Source organism: Monodelphis domestica, chromosome 3 (assembly GCF_027887165.1).
Source record: "Monodelphis domestica isolate mMonDom1 chromosome 3, mMonDom1.pri, whole genome shotgun sequence".
NCBI classification, from domain to species: Eukaryota; Metazoa; Chordata; class Mammalia; order Didelphimorphia; family Didelphidae; genus Monodelphis; species Monodelphis domestica.
Genome location: NC_077229.1, coordinates 4,551,868 through 4,568,659, shown reverse-complemented (window position 1 = coordinate 4,568,659; position 16,792 = coordinate 4,551,868). Strand labels below are relative to the sequence as shown.

Below are 16,792 nucleotides of genomic sequence, written 5' to 3'. Positions count from 1 at the left end.
CAGTCTAGATGCAGGGCACTTCCTCTCCCCAGGACCCACTGACAAAGACTACCTCAAAAGAACATTACAACCATTTTCAAGAGAATGGAGGGACCCTAAAGTAGGATGCAGCATTGAGGGCATGTGGGATTTGGCTTTTCCACACTATAAGAGGGTGAGAAAGCTCCCACCCAAATGTGAGAAAATCCACCCGCCCCCACCCCACCTACTGAGCCAGACTCAGAGCCAGCAAGCACCAAGGAGGCCTTGCAGCATCAGATCTCAAACTATACTATAAAGCAGTGGTCAAAAAAGAATTTGGTACTGGCTAAGAGACAGAAAGGAGGATCAGTGGAATACACTTGGGGGGAAAATGACCTCAGCAAAACAGTTTATGACAAGCCCAAAGAACCCAGTTTGGGGGACAAAAATCCACTATTTGATAAAAACTGCAGGTAAAATTGGAAGACAGTGTGGGAGAGATTAAGTTTGGATCAACAGCTCACACCCTACACCAAGATAAACTCAGAATGGGTGAATGACTTGAACATGAAGAAGGAAATTATAAGTAAATTATGTGAACACCGAATGATATACATATCAGAGCCTTTGGAAAGGGAATGATTTTAAAACCATGCAAGACACAGAAAGAAGTCACAAACTGTAAAAATCAATAATTTTGATTATATCAAATTTAAAAGGTTTTGTACAAATAAAACCAATGTAACCAAAATTAGAAGGGAAATAACAAACTGGGAAACAATCTTCATAACAAAAACCTCTGACAAAGGTCTAATTACTCAAATTTATAAAGAGCTAAAGCAGTTGTACAAAAAAATCAAGCCATTCTCCAATTGATAAATGGGCAAAGGACATGAACAGGCAGTTTTAAGCACATGAAAAAGTGCTCTACATCTCTTATAATCAGAGAGATGGAAATCAAAACAACTCTGAGGTACCACCTCACACCTAGCAGATTGCCTAACATGACAGCAAAGGAAACTAGTGAATGTTGAAGGGGATGTGGCAAAGTTGAGACATTAATTCATTGCTGGTGGAGTTGTGAATTCATCCAAAGATTCTGGAGAGCAATCTGGAACTATGCCGAAAAGGTGCTAAAAGACTGCCCTTTGGAAAGTAATGAATGCTGGAGGGGATGTGGAAAAGTAGGGACATTAATTCATTGCTGGTTCATAACTGCGCTCTTTGTGGTGGCCAAAAACTGGAAAGCAAGGGGATGCCCATCAATTGGGGAATGGCTGAGCAAACTGTGGTATATGTTGGTGATGGAATACTATTGTGCTCAAAGGAATAATAAAGTGGAGGAATTCCATGGAGAATGGAACAACCTCCAGGAAGTGATGCAGAGCGAGAGGAGCAGAACCAGGAGAACATTGTACACAGAGACTAATACACTGTGGTATAATCGAATGTAATGGACATCTCCATTGGTGGTGGTGTAATGTCCCTGAACAATCTGCAGGGATCTAGGAGAAAAAACACTATGCATAAGCAAAGAATAAACTATGGGAGTGGAAACACAGAGGAAAAGCAACTGCCTGACTACAGCGGTTGAGGGGACATGACAGAGGAGAGACTCTAAACAAAACTCTAATGCAAATATTGACAACATAGAAATGGATTCGAATAAAGAACACATGTGACACCCAGTGGAATCACGCGTCGGCTATGGGGGGGAGGGGGAAGAAAATGATCTTTGTCTTTAATGAATAATGCTTGGAAATGATCAAATAAAATATTAAAAAAAAAAAAGACTGCCCTTTGATCCATCCATAGCACTGCTGGGTTTGTACCCCAAAGAGATAATAAGGAAAAAGACTTGTACAAGAATATTCATAGCTGCCCTCTTTGTGGTGGCCAAAAATTGGAAAATGAGGGGATGCCCTTCAATTGGGGAATGGCTGAACAAATTGTGGTATATGTTGGTGATGGAATACTATTGTGCTAAAAGGAATAATAAAGTGGAGGAATTCCATGGAGTCTGGAACAACCTCCAGGAAGTGATGCAGAATGAGAGGAACAGAACCAGGAAAACACTGTATACAGAGACTGACACACTGTGGTACAATCGAATGTAATGGACTTCTCCATTAGTGGCAATGCAGTTTTCCTAAACAACTTGGAGGGATCTACAAGAAAGGACACTATCCAGTCAGAGCAAAACTGTGGGAGTAGAAACACAGAAGAAAAACAATTGCTTGATTACATGGGTTGAGGGGATACGGTTGGGGATGTAGACTCTGAAGGAACATCCTAGTGCAAACACCAACAACATGGAAAAGGAGTCTGATCAAGGACACGTGTAATACCCAGTGGAATTGTGTGCCGGCTATGGGAGGTGCCGGGGAGGGGAGGGAGGGATAGAAAGTGATTTTTGTAACCAAGGAATAATGTTCAAAATTGACCAAATAAAAAAATAAATTGAAAAAAAAGAAGAAAAAACAAATTATTGAGTCTCAACAAGAATCAAGTTAGGACTTCCAAGTCTTAACAGGCTCAGAGTCCAAAGCAAAGATCAGCTTTTTCTTTTGTCTTCTCAGAGTTAAACAATTCATAAAAACCACAATAGATAGTCAATAGTGTGTCCCAGGTTGGGAAAGGAAAACCCTGAGCTCCTTCAGCTCTTTCCCTCAGACAGAGAAGCAAAGATGTTCCTCCTCCAGCCCTGACAGAGTCTCAGGTTGTGTCTCTGCCAACTGCCAGCGAGTAATTGACACAGAAAACCGGTTTGTAAGTGTCACGGCTGAAATTAACCCGCTCTCTCACGTGCTTCAAACTCGGGCTCCTTCTCCAGCAGCCACTTTACTTCTTGTCTCTAAACTAATGAAACAAAACTTATTTTCTAGCATCCTCATTACAGGAAGCAGGATGAAGGCTTGATGGGGTCTCCCTGGAGGCTGGGGGGGTGGGGGTGGGGGGAGCCTGGGACCCTCTGGCACAGCTGAGGCTGGGAATCCCTAAAGGGAACTGGAGCCGGGGAGCCCAAGGCCTGATGGGGACCAGCCCAAGGGACAGGGGTCAAAAGAAGGGGCCAGGAAAGGGCTTTGGCTCCTGGGAGGGTCCCAGGCAGGAAGGCAGAGCTCAGGGATCCTCAGAGGGCTGGGTCTGAGGGCAGCCCAGAGGAAGCTCTAAGCTGGGGGTCAGGACACCTGGGTCAGGAATCCCTGGGCCCCTGGAATGGCCCCTCTCTCCCTCTAGAATGCACCCCAGGGTTGGGATTCCCCCTGGGAAACCCCCAACTAGCCGGGATAGGAGAGTCCCCCTCCCCCTACCTCCAGTGCCTTCTTCCCTCCCCCAGATACAGCCTGAGGAAGGTGAGGGCAGTAGAGAGCTCCCGGGGGAGAGCAGGGCCCCACTGAGGAGCACTGAGAGAATGGGAGGCCCACAAGGAGGGGCCTTCTGGTCGCGGGGGGGGGGGGGGGGGGGGGGGGTTGGTGTTTGAATTATCTCAGGAGAATCAGCATGTTTGGGGGAAGGAGGAGGAGAGACATTAGGGAGGGGGAGGGGAACAGGAACAGGGCCCGGATATGACCACAAGGCCAAGGTGGGTCGAATCTTACAAGAAACTGGCCCAAAGCCAAAGCCCTGCTCTCAGGGGAGGAGGAGGGGCTGCAGGAGGACCCCCCGGAGCTCTCCCATCCCATAAGTCTTCACGTGCCTACTGGAGGACCCTTGGGCTGGGGGAGGGTCATGGGGGTCCCTCCCAGTGCTGGGGGGCCCAGCCAGTCTCCCGGAGATCCTCCAGCCAGGAAGCCCTTCCGGGGGGCCGGGCCAGGCTGGGGGTTCAAAGACAAAAGGGGGAGCCGCCAAGAACACAGGAATGGTCTGAGGCCAGACTGGAACCCAGGCCCTCCCCGTGCACGCCCGGCACCCTCCCCTGGGCTTCCCAGCGGCCCAGATGGGGCTCCCTTTAGCAGAGGGCAATCCTGGGGGGGGGGCCCTCCTCCTCACTCCTCCCCCCTTCAGGTAAGGAGTTTCAGCAGGAAAGAAGACCCCGAAGAGGAAACCAAGGTCACAGCCGACCCCTGTCAGACACCAGAGCAGCCCCGGGATACACTGTAGCCCGCAGAAAATTCGCCCGCCGCCCTGCGGGCCTCCCGTCCTTTCCAGCCCCAGCCAGCCTCGTCCAGCTGCAGAGTCCTAGGACGAGGGGCGAGGGGAGGGGCTCCAGGAGGTCCAGGAGGGCGGTGTCTGCCCCAGAAACTCGACTAAGGGAGAATTCGAACTCAGTCCTGCCCTCTGCCGCCCGCCCTCCCCCAGGCTCCACTCCCTCTGGAACATCCCCCCCCTTTTCGGCACTCACCCAGCACCAGGTCGTAATTACTGAGGCTGGAGGCGCCGGACGAGGGGAGTTCCATAGCCGCGTACAGAGAGGCGGCGGGAAAAGGTTTGGAAGTAGGGAAGGGCGGGGCACGGGCAACTTTCGTAACTTCCGGGTTCCGGGAGGCGTCAGCTCCGTCTATTGCAGGGCTAGATAGCCCCGCCCAGCTGGCCCGCCTCCTCTGCACTCCTCCCCCTTTCTGATCCCTCCCCATCTGCGTTCCCCGGTCCTCCCCATCATTCCTCGACTTTGGCTGGGAGCCTGAACCCGCTCCTCCCCTGTGTGTTGTTGAGGTGCTGGAGCCTTTTATCACCCGCACACTGTAGGGCGCTCCTGCCTCCTGGCTTTCCCCGGGGCTCCGGCATCCCCAGTTCCCAGCTCTTCTCGGGCCTAAGACAGCTCCGGTTCCTGAGCTTTCCTTGCGGTCTCTGCATTACCGCTTTGTGTCAGTCGGAAGCTGGGGGGGGGGGGGGGGGGGGAGGGTGGCCGAGGGCACCGTGTGGTGCATTCTGGGTAGCAGATCGATCTCCAAGTGGGCTCTCGTGCTCTTGCGCTTTCCTTGCAGTGAGTTGTGCCAGTGCCTTTCCCTTGTTTTCTATGCTATACTTTCCTCTAGAATCCTCAGTCTGATTCTCCTGAATCCCCAGGTCACCTCCCCCCAATTAGAACTCTCTACTGGTCCTTCCCTTCAGGGCCTTCCCTCTCCTGATGGCTACCCTGATGCTCAGATCTAGAGGGCTTCCACAGAACTGTCCTCATGCTGCTATCTGCTGCAGCAGAGGGTGAACTCAATGAGGGCTGCCCACTGCAGCACTTTATGTCCCCCATTACTTAGCCCTGAGGAAGGCCAAAATGACCAGCCTTGAAAATACAGGAAAACCTTAACAAGCTGGCTAGCCTTGGAAGTTGGGAAGATCCCAATAAACATGCCAAACTCCAGCTGCAGTAGGTACCAGATAAAGGCCAGGAAGACCCCAATAACATAAAATTGTCAAAGTTCCATGAATAGTAGGAAGCAGATAAGAGCCATACATGCTGAAAAGTATTTAAAGCCCAGCCTATCAGAAGCAACTTGGAACTCTGATGGCGGAGGTTCCCACTGATGTGCGTATCAGTTCAATAAATGGCCTTTCTCTGCCTGTTTGCATGTCCGTGGTCTTCCTTGGTAGTGGATGAATTCCCGGACCTTAATAGCCCAAGACCCAGCAGAGAACAAGCACTCATATAGGTTTCTGGATGCTAAAGAGCTCAGAGGGGATAAGTTCAGGGGACCTGTAGGAAACTTCCAGGCCCTTTACTCCCAAATACTGATTTCTTGGAAGGACACAGACTGATCCCATGAAAGTAATTGATAAGAAATGGAGTCCAACAGCCTCATATTATAGATGGGGAAACTGAGCCTTGGGTTCAGTGACTTTCCCAGGGACACCCTGCTAAAACCTCTGAAAAATGATTCCAAGTTGAGTCCTCCTGTCCCCAAATCTAGCCCTGGCTTTCCCAGAGCACACAGAAGCCTCTGGTCACACTGACTCTCCCTTACCTCTTTTCCCCTCTCTCACCTGGGCAGTAGCTCCTCAGCCCTTTTTCCTCTAGCATCCATGGGGCTTCCCTCTGCTCCAAATAAGAGCATATATTCTGGGGGAGCTGAAAGCCCTGGGCTTGAGGAATAGCCAAGAAGGAGAATCAAGAGAAGTTCATCAGTGAGCACTATTTAGGGAAAGGTTGGAGAGTCTTGGTGACTCCTCTCAGAGATTCTGTCCATGGGCTTCTCACAGGAAACTGCCCTCACCCCTCATTGTCTGTAATGCAGGAACCCAGGATAGGATGGGCCTGTTACCCTGCTGGTGGACCTCAAATGAGCAACAGCCCCCCTTCCCAGTCTGTTCTGGTCCACTCTGGCAGAAACTCCTAACCTCCTACACAAAGGTCAATGTTCTGGTCAGTCTGAAGCCCCAGACACAGGAACTTTGAGAGATGGGCTTTTGTCCCACCACCGTGCCTGCTGCTCCCTCCCTGACACCTCTCTGAGCCTCAGGGACTCTTCTCTCAGAAAGTCTCTGCCACTTCTCCGGGGGACTCAACAATTCTTGTTGGGTCCAAGGCTGTCTCTCAGCCAGTCCGTTCATCCTGATAATCACAGAGGGGGGCAAGCAGGGACTTTCAGAGGGGAGTCTCCCCAGTATATAGGATAAGGAGAGAAGGATAGAAGGTTCGGGAACCAATCTGGAACCAGAATGTTGGGTTCTGGGGCATTTTCTTCAGAGAAGGCTGGACTCACTCCACAGTGTTTCATTATCTGGAAATGAGAAGCAGCTAGAAGGGGAGGGGGCAGGGCCCTGGGATTAGAGGCCAGAATGGAGAGGCTCCTTACCCACATAGAGAAGGTTCTGGGCATTCTCCAGCATCACCTCCTTGTACAGCTCCTTCTGGAAAGGGGACAAGAGGCGCCACTCCTCCCCAGTGAAGTCCACAGCCACATCCAGGACCTTCACCACCTCTTTGAGCAGCCCAAGGCAGAGCACAAGGGATTAAAGTCACATCACAATGAAGAGCCCACCTCTGGTCAGTTACAGGAGGAAACTGACCCACAGAGAAGGGAGGGGCCCAAAGTCCCGCCCTTTGTCAGTGTCAGAGTCAGCACTAGAAGCTGAGTCTGTTAGAACCCAATGGAGGCTTGAGAAGAGCAGCTCTAGGATGCTGCTATAGGGTGATAAATAAAACCCTCATTGATCATATTGTTTTTAGCTAGGCTCGATGGTGTTTGAATCCTGGCAAGGCTGTCTTTCTTCTTAACCCGAAGGTCTCAAGGGGGGTGTCCCTGTGATGAAAACCGAGTACAGGGAGAGACAGGATCCAGGATTCAGATAAGAGACATCAATGGGATAAAGTATTGGTGGCTTGAGGCAGAAATCAGTGAGCAGCATCAGGGGACAAAGTCTTCCCTGAGGATGGCACAGACCAGGGGACACCCTCAGGCTCTCCCACAGACCAGACTCAAGAGGTAACAGGTGAAAAGAAGCAGAGGAAGAGTGAGTATTGCCAGGGAAACAGCAAAGACATGATCCCTAGACAGGGAAGAAGAAATCAGTGATCATCCTCAGTGATCACTTGTGCCCAGGGAGAAATCCAACATGGGAGGCAGCACCTGGGGAGAGTTCTTGGGAAATGAGCTGCCCAAGAGCCAAGGAATCCCTCCCAAAGCCCAGAAGAGAACTGGGAAGGACTGTTCCTCCTGCCTTGGATGTAGGGAAAGAAATGGCCCAGAAGGAAGGAGGGAGCAGTTGCCCAGCCTGTCTTGTGTCAGAGCCTCCCGGTTGATGGGGTCCCATCTGTGGCTGGAATGCACTGACCTGGGCTGGGAGTTTCTCCCTCTCAAAGTCCATCCCTGGGACTCCAGGCTCCCTGTAGAGGCAGCAAAGTAGCCCCACTGAGTCCATCCAGTAAAGTTTCTCCATCTTTTCCAGTTCTTGTCTCTGTTAGGCTTATATTAGGAGTTTTAACAAAACAAGAGAGTAGCCTTTAATCATTGAAGTATTAGTGAGAATATAGGAGAGTTGTAAATTAATATTATCCCTTTAAGACTTATGAGAAAGAAAGCTATCCACATTCAGAGGAAGAAGTATGGGAGTAGAAACACAGAAGGAAAACAATTGCTTGAACACATGGGTAGATGGGGACATGATTGGGGATGTATATATTGTATATACAGTGCTCTTAGTTCTACACACTTCCTTTTGCATCAGTTCATGTAAGTATTTCCAGGTTTTCCTGAACTCAACCTGCTAATCTTTTTGTTTTTAAAGCACAATGTTATTCCCTAACACGTATATACCACCACTTAGTATTCATCCATTTCCCTATTGATGAACATCCTCTTGGTTCCCAATTCTTTTATACTGTGAAAAGAAGTGCCACAAATACTTTTGTGTGTATATTCCCTTTCCATCTTTGATCTTTTGGGGATTTTGTCAAATAGTGTTATTGTTGGGTCAAAGGATATGCACCGTTTTATGGCCCTTTGGGTAAGGTTTCTGATTGCCCTTCAGAATGGTTCTATGAGTTTCAGTTAATTTTCCCACATCCCCTCCAACATTTATCATTTTAATTTTTGGTCATATTAGTCAATCTGATAGGTGTGAAGTGATATCTCAGTTGTTTAAATATGCATTTCTCCAATCAAAAGTGATTAGGATCATTTTTTTCCCAATGACTAGAAATGGTTTATTTTCTTCATGTGAGAACTACTTGTTCATATTGTCTGACCATTTATCCATTGAAGAATGACTAGAAGTTTTATTAATTTGAGTCAGGTTTCTATATATTTGAGAAATGAGGCCTTTGTCAGAGACACTATATGATTTTTTTCTGTTTTTGGTTTAATTTCTAATCTTGGGTGGATTGAAATAGATTCATTTTACTTTTGTAGCCTTTTTAAAGTCTTTTTTCTTCATAAATTCTCCTTTTATATATGTATGACTGACAAACTATTCTGTGTTCTTATCATTTGTTACTGGTATCACCCTTTATTTCTTGATCTAGTATCTATTTTGACTTTGTCTTGGAATGTAGCATGAGGTGCTTATCTGTGACTACTTTCTGCTATATTGCTTTCCAATTTTCCCAACAATTTTTATCAAATCCTGATTTCTTGCAGGGGGCTAATATTAGGGTCCGGGTTTTTGCCCACCACCATGGAAGACCAGTAGACAATGCAATTAACAAGAGGGTCTTTTATTGAACTGTTGTGCACCAGGAGCGCACCAGGGGAGCTCAGCAAAAGAGTTCCAACTGTCTTTGTGGATGCTGGGATTTATATACCCTCCAGCATGTATGGCCCCCCGGTCCCTATCTGGTACATACCATTGTTGGAATGTTTGCCAGAATTTATAGCCCCTAAGTTCTTATCTGGAACCTACTGCTGCTTGGACCTTAACATATTAACTTCCAAGGCCAGGCAGTTTCCTGCTCAGGCCTCCCTCATTTCCCACTTCTTTTTCTCTCAGGGGGCAGAGGGAAGGCCTGCCTGCTGAGTCAGCTTGTAGCCCTCAGCCCGGGGCTTGATGGTGGCTAGGGGTTAATACTGTTGTTGGAGAGCCAACACCTGGACGGCATCCAGCTGGCCTTTCACAAACTGAACAAGGCGGTTAAAAATGCAGGGGCAAATGTTAAGAATGGGATTAAGATTATAAGGGGCCCTATAAGGGACGTGACTAGGGTATTGAGCCAGGGAGAAGAGCTAAAAAGGTGGGTGTACCAGGGGCAAGCAGCTTCTCTCTCCTATGTATGGTGTCATGTATTATTTTTGCTAGCTGTCTCCCCACTGCCATAGGGGAACCACACAGCCTCCAGGAGGGCCAGAATCTCAGGCCCCACCTGGTTCAGTGCCCCCTGCCGTCCTATCCCCTCCCCTCTCCAAGTATCTAAGGGGAAAAGGGCGAAGGTCCAAGTATTCTATAGCTTCTTCATAGCTGGGAATGGATGTAGAGCTGTCCCTACCTATGGTCAGGAGAGAGGGATTGGCTTTAGTCAATGTCCAGGGCTTCAGGTTGGAATGGTCGCTGAGGTCACAAATGTATACAAACACCTATCCCACAGGGGAGTAGCCAGAACTTGATCAGGGAGGGAAAGGCTGCAGATACAGGGTCTTTAGGGGCATGTCCTCAGTGAATTCCAGGGTCCCAGGTCGGTGGAGAACTTCTTGGAGATCCGAAAGGTGTCCAGCCACCACTTCTCCCAACAGGCAGACAGGTCACAAGGGGGAGAGTCAGCCCCTAAGATAGAAGTGTACTGGGGCAAATACTAGAACAGCAGATAGGAACAGAACATTAGTACAACAGTAATTGGCATCACACATTTGCATTTGGGTGTCTTAGCCAACAGACTTCATCCTCAGAAATCATCTTCTGACAGGAACAGATCCCTTTAGGAAATCAGATTCCTGAGTTGTTTGCAGAGCTGGTATGTAATGTCTCTGTTAAAGAATATCCCTTTGCAAAGTGCACATTAACTATAAACATCTATAAACACTTGAGTAACAATATCTCACAGATTTATTTCTTTACCCCAAATTCTGGGGAAAATTCAGGAAAGCTTTGAGCTATATTTCCAAGCTCAAGAACCAAACGGCAACTGTGGTAAATTAAGGCTACAAATACAAGCTCTCTATGAATAAACTTCACCTACTTGTCAAAGTATGTTCCCAACAATTTGAGAATGTTCAATTATTAGGATTGTTTGAGGAAATGGAAACTTTAATATCACAATTTGCTTTATGTGCTGATCATGGGATATTGTCATCAAGGAAAATATTTCCTCAGGTCCCCAAGGACCCAGTAAGTGGCTTCACATGCAGGTAATTAATAGCCTAGATGGTCAGAAGAGGTCCATTACCAGGTGAGACCAGAACATACCTCTGTAACCATTCCAGGACATTCTCTGTCCATGGTGTACTTTGTCACCATTAAATCCCAGAAGCCTTCTTTTGCTTTAAAAGACAAGTCTCATCCATTTTAGCTGAGAGAAATTCTGCTTATCAGCAGTCCAGAAACAAATCTCCATACTCCCCCAAAAAGCCTTTGATATCCCTACAAGGCTGATCACTCAATTATTCTCATGTATTTTGTCAGTAATTTACACATCACACTTTAGTCACAAAACCTGAAATAAAGAACATGATTGCTGAATTAAGTAGCTCCATAGTAATATAAATCAGAGCTGTATCATCTCCTGGACCTAGGCCATCTGAAAGACTAAGACAAGGCCATGCAGGAATCACTTCAGGGTAACTGTCCAGAGAAATGAAAGAATCATGTGTGATTTTCCCACAACACATATATTGCTTTCATATATTATCCCTAAGTTAAAGATCCAATTATGAGAGCAGAACATTTATCTGTTCTCTTTCACCTTCTCTCCCCCTCTCTGTCTTTCTCTCTCCCTTTCTCTTTCTTCCTTCAAAACCTTCTGTTTAAAAAGCAGAACACACCTTCCTTTCTTCCTTTAGAAACCCACATACTAAAGTTTTATGGACTTTAGATCAAAGTCCCTCTTTCTCCCAAATTCAAACTCAACATACCTCCCCACTTTCTCTAACATTCTTTTACCACCATAAGTCAAACAACTACCCCCCTGGTATCACTTCAGTTGCTAATTGGTAACCCAAAAGAATTCTGATTTAAAGGATTACATCATTGAACCACTGCACCTTTAGCATAGTGCTCATCCATTATAAATTTTAGTTCATAATACAAATTGGCAAACTGAGGTAACCACTGAGTATTGAACAAAATCTATGGCACAGGTTTACAATGAGCTTTTGTTTATATCCAAACAATACTTAAACACACATTTTAGCAGCAACTCACATAACAATTGTAAAATTCTGAGCAAGCAATTTTTCACATATATGCCATTTTTAACACCCTATCCACTCTTTTGCTACTGTTTGCCATAAATATATTTATATAGATCAAAAATGTAATCCAAATATCAACCAACAAATCCCCAAAACTCGTGTGAGGCAACTTATAAATTACATATCACTCAACTCATTTTATCATTCTGGACCTGGGATGTTTGCATTAAGATTCCACAGCTTCAAACAAGCTTCTTGGTCAGACAAGGCTGGCAATATTTCTTGCTTGAGCACCTTAAAACCTCCAAAATATACAATTAAAATATACTCATCTTTAAGTTCTACCACACAGTGATTGTCAACCTTTTGAGGTCCCTATTTCAGTCCCTAAGTATCAGTGTGGAACAATTATAAGCACTTCTTTCTCCTTCCTGTGTGCAAGGAAGGGGTTAATAACTTCTGAGCAATTTATCCTGAGGCTGCTGGGCTTGATTTAGATTTTATTACTTAGCAATCTTGTCTATCCTTCTCAGTGGATTTTAGTTTGAACTCCACACTTCCAAATAACTCCTATCAAGTCCTTTAGCAATGTTTCAGTGTAACCAAACTTAAGTGTAAAGCATTTACCTGTCTAAAGTAGAATAGACCCTCCAGTTTAGTTTCTTTCTAGCTCAAAACATTGCTACATTCCTAATTTAAGTCCATCAACATTATTCCCCTTTATAATTTGTTGTGTCTATTTCACACTAGAAGTCATAGTATCAGTTAGTACCTTTATTCATTACTCTTATTGAAGTGGAGCACTTCATAAAATGAATCCAGACACCCCAAAATTCAATTATTAACTTATATAGAAAGGTTATAAGGTATAGTTATTTCATTTCACATGTATTTAATCACTTTTCCCTAGTTAGGTACATGTTACCTGGCATTCCAGCCTGACCTCTTTGATATATCTGAAGCTAGACTGTATTTAATCCTCATGACCAGCCCTCTTGATTTCAGGGATGGTTAAATTTGTCTTGCTAAAGACATACAGTTTGTATATCATATACCCTTAACCTAATTAGGTGGAAAACTTAATTCTCTTCATAATACAAATGTATACATATTTTGCATTCACTCAGCATTACTAATTTCCTGCATTTGGTATCTGAATACATGTTCATCTCTATATTACAAATCCCCTCCTATGCATTTTGCATATTTAAAAACAAATTCATATAACCTTGATCAAAGACAACATCATTTAAAAATTTCCTCTTTTGTAAAATATCAAATTATTAGCACTTTTATCATTAAATCCCATGCACAGATTAACCACTTTAAAAACCTCTTGTGTGTCATATGATTTCTTGCTGCTAGTTCTGACAGCACATACGTTAAAATAAATCTTATTTGAAATATTCCCAAGTTTAAATTCTAGAATAAGTTCTTCTCAACAACATAACTTTTTTTCTGAATGACTTTTACATCCATAAAGTAGCCAGTACAATTTCTGTCCATACAGAATAAACATTCCTCTCTGTGTCAGGCTGGTTATCAATCACACTTAGACAATTCTCTAATTCACGGAAACCATTATGCATTGCAAGGTTTAACAAAACAAACTTCTAACCAGGAGTTTTTGTGCTCAATAAAAATATGGCAACATTTCACATTTAAATGACAAACAGTAACCACAATACATTACATTTGTACCATATCAAAATCATTAGCAATCCTCTAGCTGTGTAGTAAAAATCTCCCTTTCCTGCTTTGAATTTTTCTCTTTTTCCCCCTTTTGAGGGCCCATCCAAAGGAAGAAAGAGAAAAAATCATTGAACAGGTAATTGCTTTTGTCCTCTGTTGAGGATTAATCTTGCATCTCCCCCATTTTTACATAGAGACGAGACTGTGACAGAAACACACAACTTTGTGGAAAGCATGCTTTGAAAGGAAAAAAAAATCAGTGTTTTAGGATCCATTCTTTAGAAGAAATATTTGCAGGGAGAAAATTCATTAAAACAGTTTCAGTTTACTGCTCCTTTAAGTGAGGATGAACTAAATTGCTGAGACTAGCCCTCAGATTGGCTGAGCTGGCTTACTTGTTCCCTAGCTCTCTCTGAACTGTATGTGCTGATCCATCTAACCTGTCCCTCTTCTTGATGGTGATTTCTAACAAAATGATCTTGTAGTATCTGGACAAAACTATTATCTGCTCCCAACTGGTGTTGGGGTGAGCTGTTCATGAACCAACGGTGTTTCTCAAGGAAGGAACTTCTAAATCCCCTCCCACGCAGACTTTACTCCTTCATAGCCAGCCTGGTTGGAATGCAGGTGGAGAGAGTAGGGGAATGGCCACTGCAAAATCAATTCCCTTTTGTGACACTGCATCCTAAACTCCTTTTTCTTCTTTGTTTAATCTAGCCACAACAAAGACTCAAAGAAACCTATAGGACACCCACTCTCACACATTCATACACCTTTGTCCAAATATAGAAAGACACACGAGACAAACAGTAAAAGCCAGAAGACAAACAACAGAGACACGGATTATCACTAGGTTTCAGGGCAGTACATTCCCCCGACCTAGGGGCTTATCTTAAGATCTCACTTTTCAGCATGTCTGCCAGCGTGGATATGAATCTTGTAAGGACTGTAAACCTTAAAGCAATCTGTTTGACAAGCAGGCTGATTATCTATTGTTGAGACCAAGAAGTTGAAGGTAATAATTACAAGCACTCCTTCCCTGATTGCAAGGAAAGAGTTAACAACTGCTGAGCAATGTATCTCAAGGACTGCTGGGTTCCTCTTTTGAGGCCAAAAAAAAAAAAAACCTCAGTGTGTCTAAAAAAATCACCTAGGGCTGAAAGAAAGATAAGGAGTGGAGTGATAGCGGGGAGTTCAAAGAATCCTGATACCAGCGACTGCTTGTCAGTGGCCGCCTCCCATGCTGCCAAAAAACCTCAATGTATCTAAAAAAATCACCTAGGGCTATAAGAGCTACCTAGGGCTATAAAAATCACCTAGAGATCGTGGGGCGTCCCCCTGGTCTCTCTTAGGGGTGCAATCTCAAACAGATCTCAAGTGCTTCCCCTGGTTCCCGACTGGCTCCCTCTGGGATGACAAAAACTGCAGAACAACAGGGTCCACTCTCAGAAACAGGTAGGAGATTCAGACAGATGCCGTGGGGCAAACCCCTCACCCCAATACAGGATGGGCCTCAGAACTTAGCGTAGGATGACCTGTATTAGCTGCAGGCACAGACTGTATCATCCACTGAGCATTATATTCATCGAGAGTCCTCCTCTCCCCCAAACACTTGCGATCAACACACACACACACACACACCACTTGGCTCACCTCCTGAAGGTATGATCCAAGGCAGTGCCTTTGGCCCTTCTGTCAAGGGGTTCTGAGGTGGGGATGATGGGGACGAGCCCCCATATGTTACGGTCCGGGTTTTTGCCCACCACCACGGAAGACCAATAGACAATGCAATTAGCAAAAGGGTTGTTTATTGAACTGTTGTGCACCAGGGGCGCACCAAGGGAGCTCAGCAAAAGAGTTCCAACTGTCTTTGTGGATGTTGGGATTTATATACCCTCCAGCATGTATGGCCCCCCAGTCCCTATCTGATACATACCATTATTGGAATGTTTGCCAGCATTTATGGCCTCTAAGTTCTTATCTGGAACCTACTGCTGCTGAGACCTTAACATATTAACTTCCAAGGCCGGGCAGTTTCCAGCTCAGGCCTCCCTCACCAACAGGACCCTATCAGCTGACATGGTCAGCTCTTAATTGTAAATTGTGGTGAGAGATTTGATTGGCTTTCTCCATAGTACAGCCCAAGTATCGGATGGGAAGTTGAGTTTGAATTTATCAGGTGCAATTTTTAACCCATACTTTGACAAAGCTTTAACAGTGCTGGCCATGATCTCATGCAGTTTGGCAAGGTCAGGTTGAGCCAGCAGGATGTTGTCCATATAATCTCTTTAAGCATTTTATATGGGAGTGGTTCCCATCTAGGGTCCTCACCCTCTGATTCCTCTCCTGAGTAGATTATGGGGAGACAGAAAGAGAAGTCCCCTTCTATATGGGCATCCTCCACGCTGCGGGGAGGAGGCGGGGTGGCCATATTCCTCTCCCCTTGCTTCCTCCTCCTTTGGGTGAATAAGAATGTTTTGGGGGAAGAAAGGTTGTCAGAGGTGATCTGCAACAAAGAGGAAATTCCCAGTTTAAATTTTTGTATTTGGCAGCCTGACTTTCTAACAAATCTTCCTCTTCTGAGGAGATGTCATTGTCTCCACCCTTCCTTCTCCTGAGTTGGGTCTGGATTCTGCATTTCTAAAGACTTCAGCCTTGGATTTTTTTCCCAGGCAGAAGGGCTGTTTTCTCTGTGGCAGACAGTTTGGGGAGAGTCTGCCCAAGGCATATAACCTCATGGGTTGGGTCTAAGGCAACTCTAAAGAGAGACCAAAGGGAGAAGGTTTCTGTGGGGACCTGTTCTGGTCTGCTGTCATTATAGTATGCTTTAAATCAAATCCAATGTATTCCCAAGTATGTAAATCATTTGTACTGTCATCAGGAAAGCTTTGCTCACTTTCACGCCTCTTTTAAGAAGAGTGTGCTTTATTATTCCAGGAAATAACTTTCTTTTGATTCACTGTGGCCCATGATCCTTTTTAAGCTTCTCAAAATTTCTTTGGTCTGGATTGCCCACCCTCTTCAATTGTTCTCGACTAACAGGAGGCCGTGGGCCTCTGAGGGGGATACCATGATCATCTGGGTCTGAGGAGTGTATACTCTTTTCTGGGGGAATTTTTGGGAAAAATTGGGACTCGATGGCCCAAAAGCTGTTCCAGGCTCCAGTTACTGAGGTCTGTCCAGTGGCCTCTCTGATTATACCCTACAACAAATTTTTACAATCTAAGTCACCCTAAATGTTTTATCACAGCCTTACTTCTGGGTATAACTGCTCTTATTTCAGTAATTGCATCCTTGGCTGCATCTACTACTGCTCTTGTTCAAACAGTCCACACTGCACAACATGTAGACAATCTTTCTAAGAATGTGTCACTTGCCCTCTTAACCCAGGACCACACAGATAAGGGGTTAGAGACACGTTTAAA

At 45.3% G+C, this 16,792-nt stretch overlaps 1 protein-coding gene across 1 annotated transcript in view; it reads right to left on the bottom strand.

The window, feature by feature from the left end:
- LOC103094815 (zinc finger protein 260-like) overlaps window positions 1–4,410 on the bottom strand; it is a 32,534-nt gene extending 28,124 nt beyond the window's left edge. The window contains exon 1 of the mRNA XM_016432887.2: window positions 4,304–4,410. The gene's annotated coding sequence lies outside the window, so the exon portion shown is untranslated. The remainder of the gene's footprint in view (window positions 1–4,303) is intronic.
- Window positions 4,411–16,792: the final 12,382 nt, after the last annotated feature.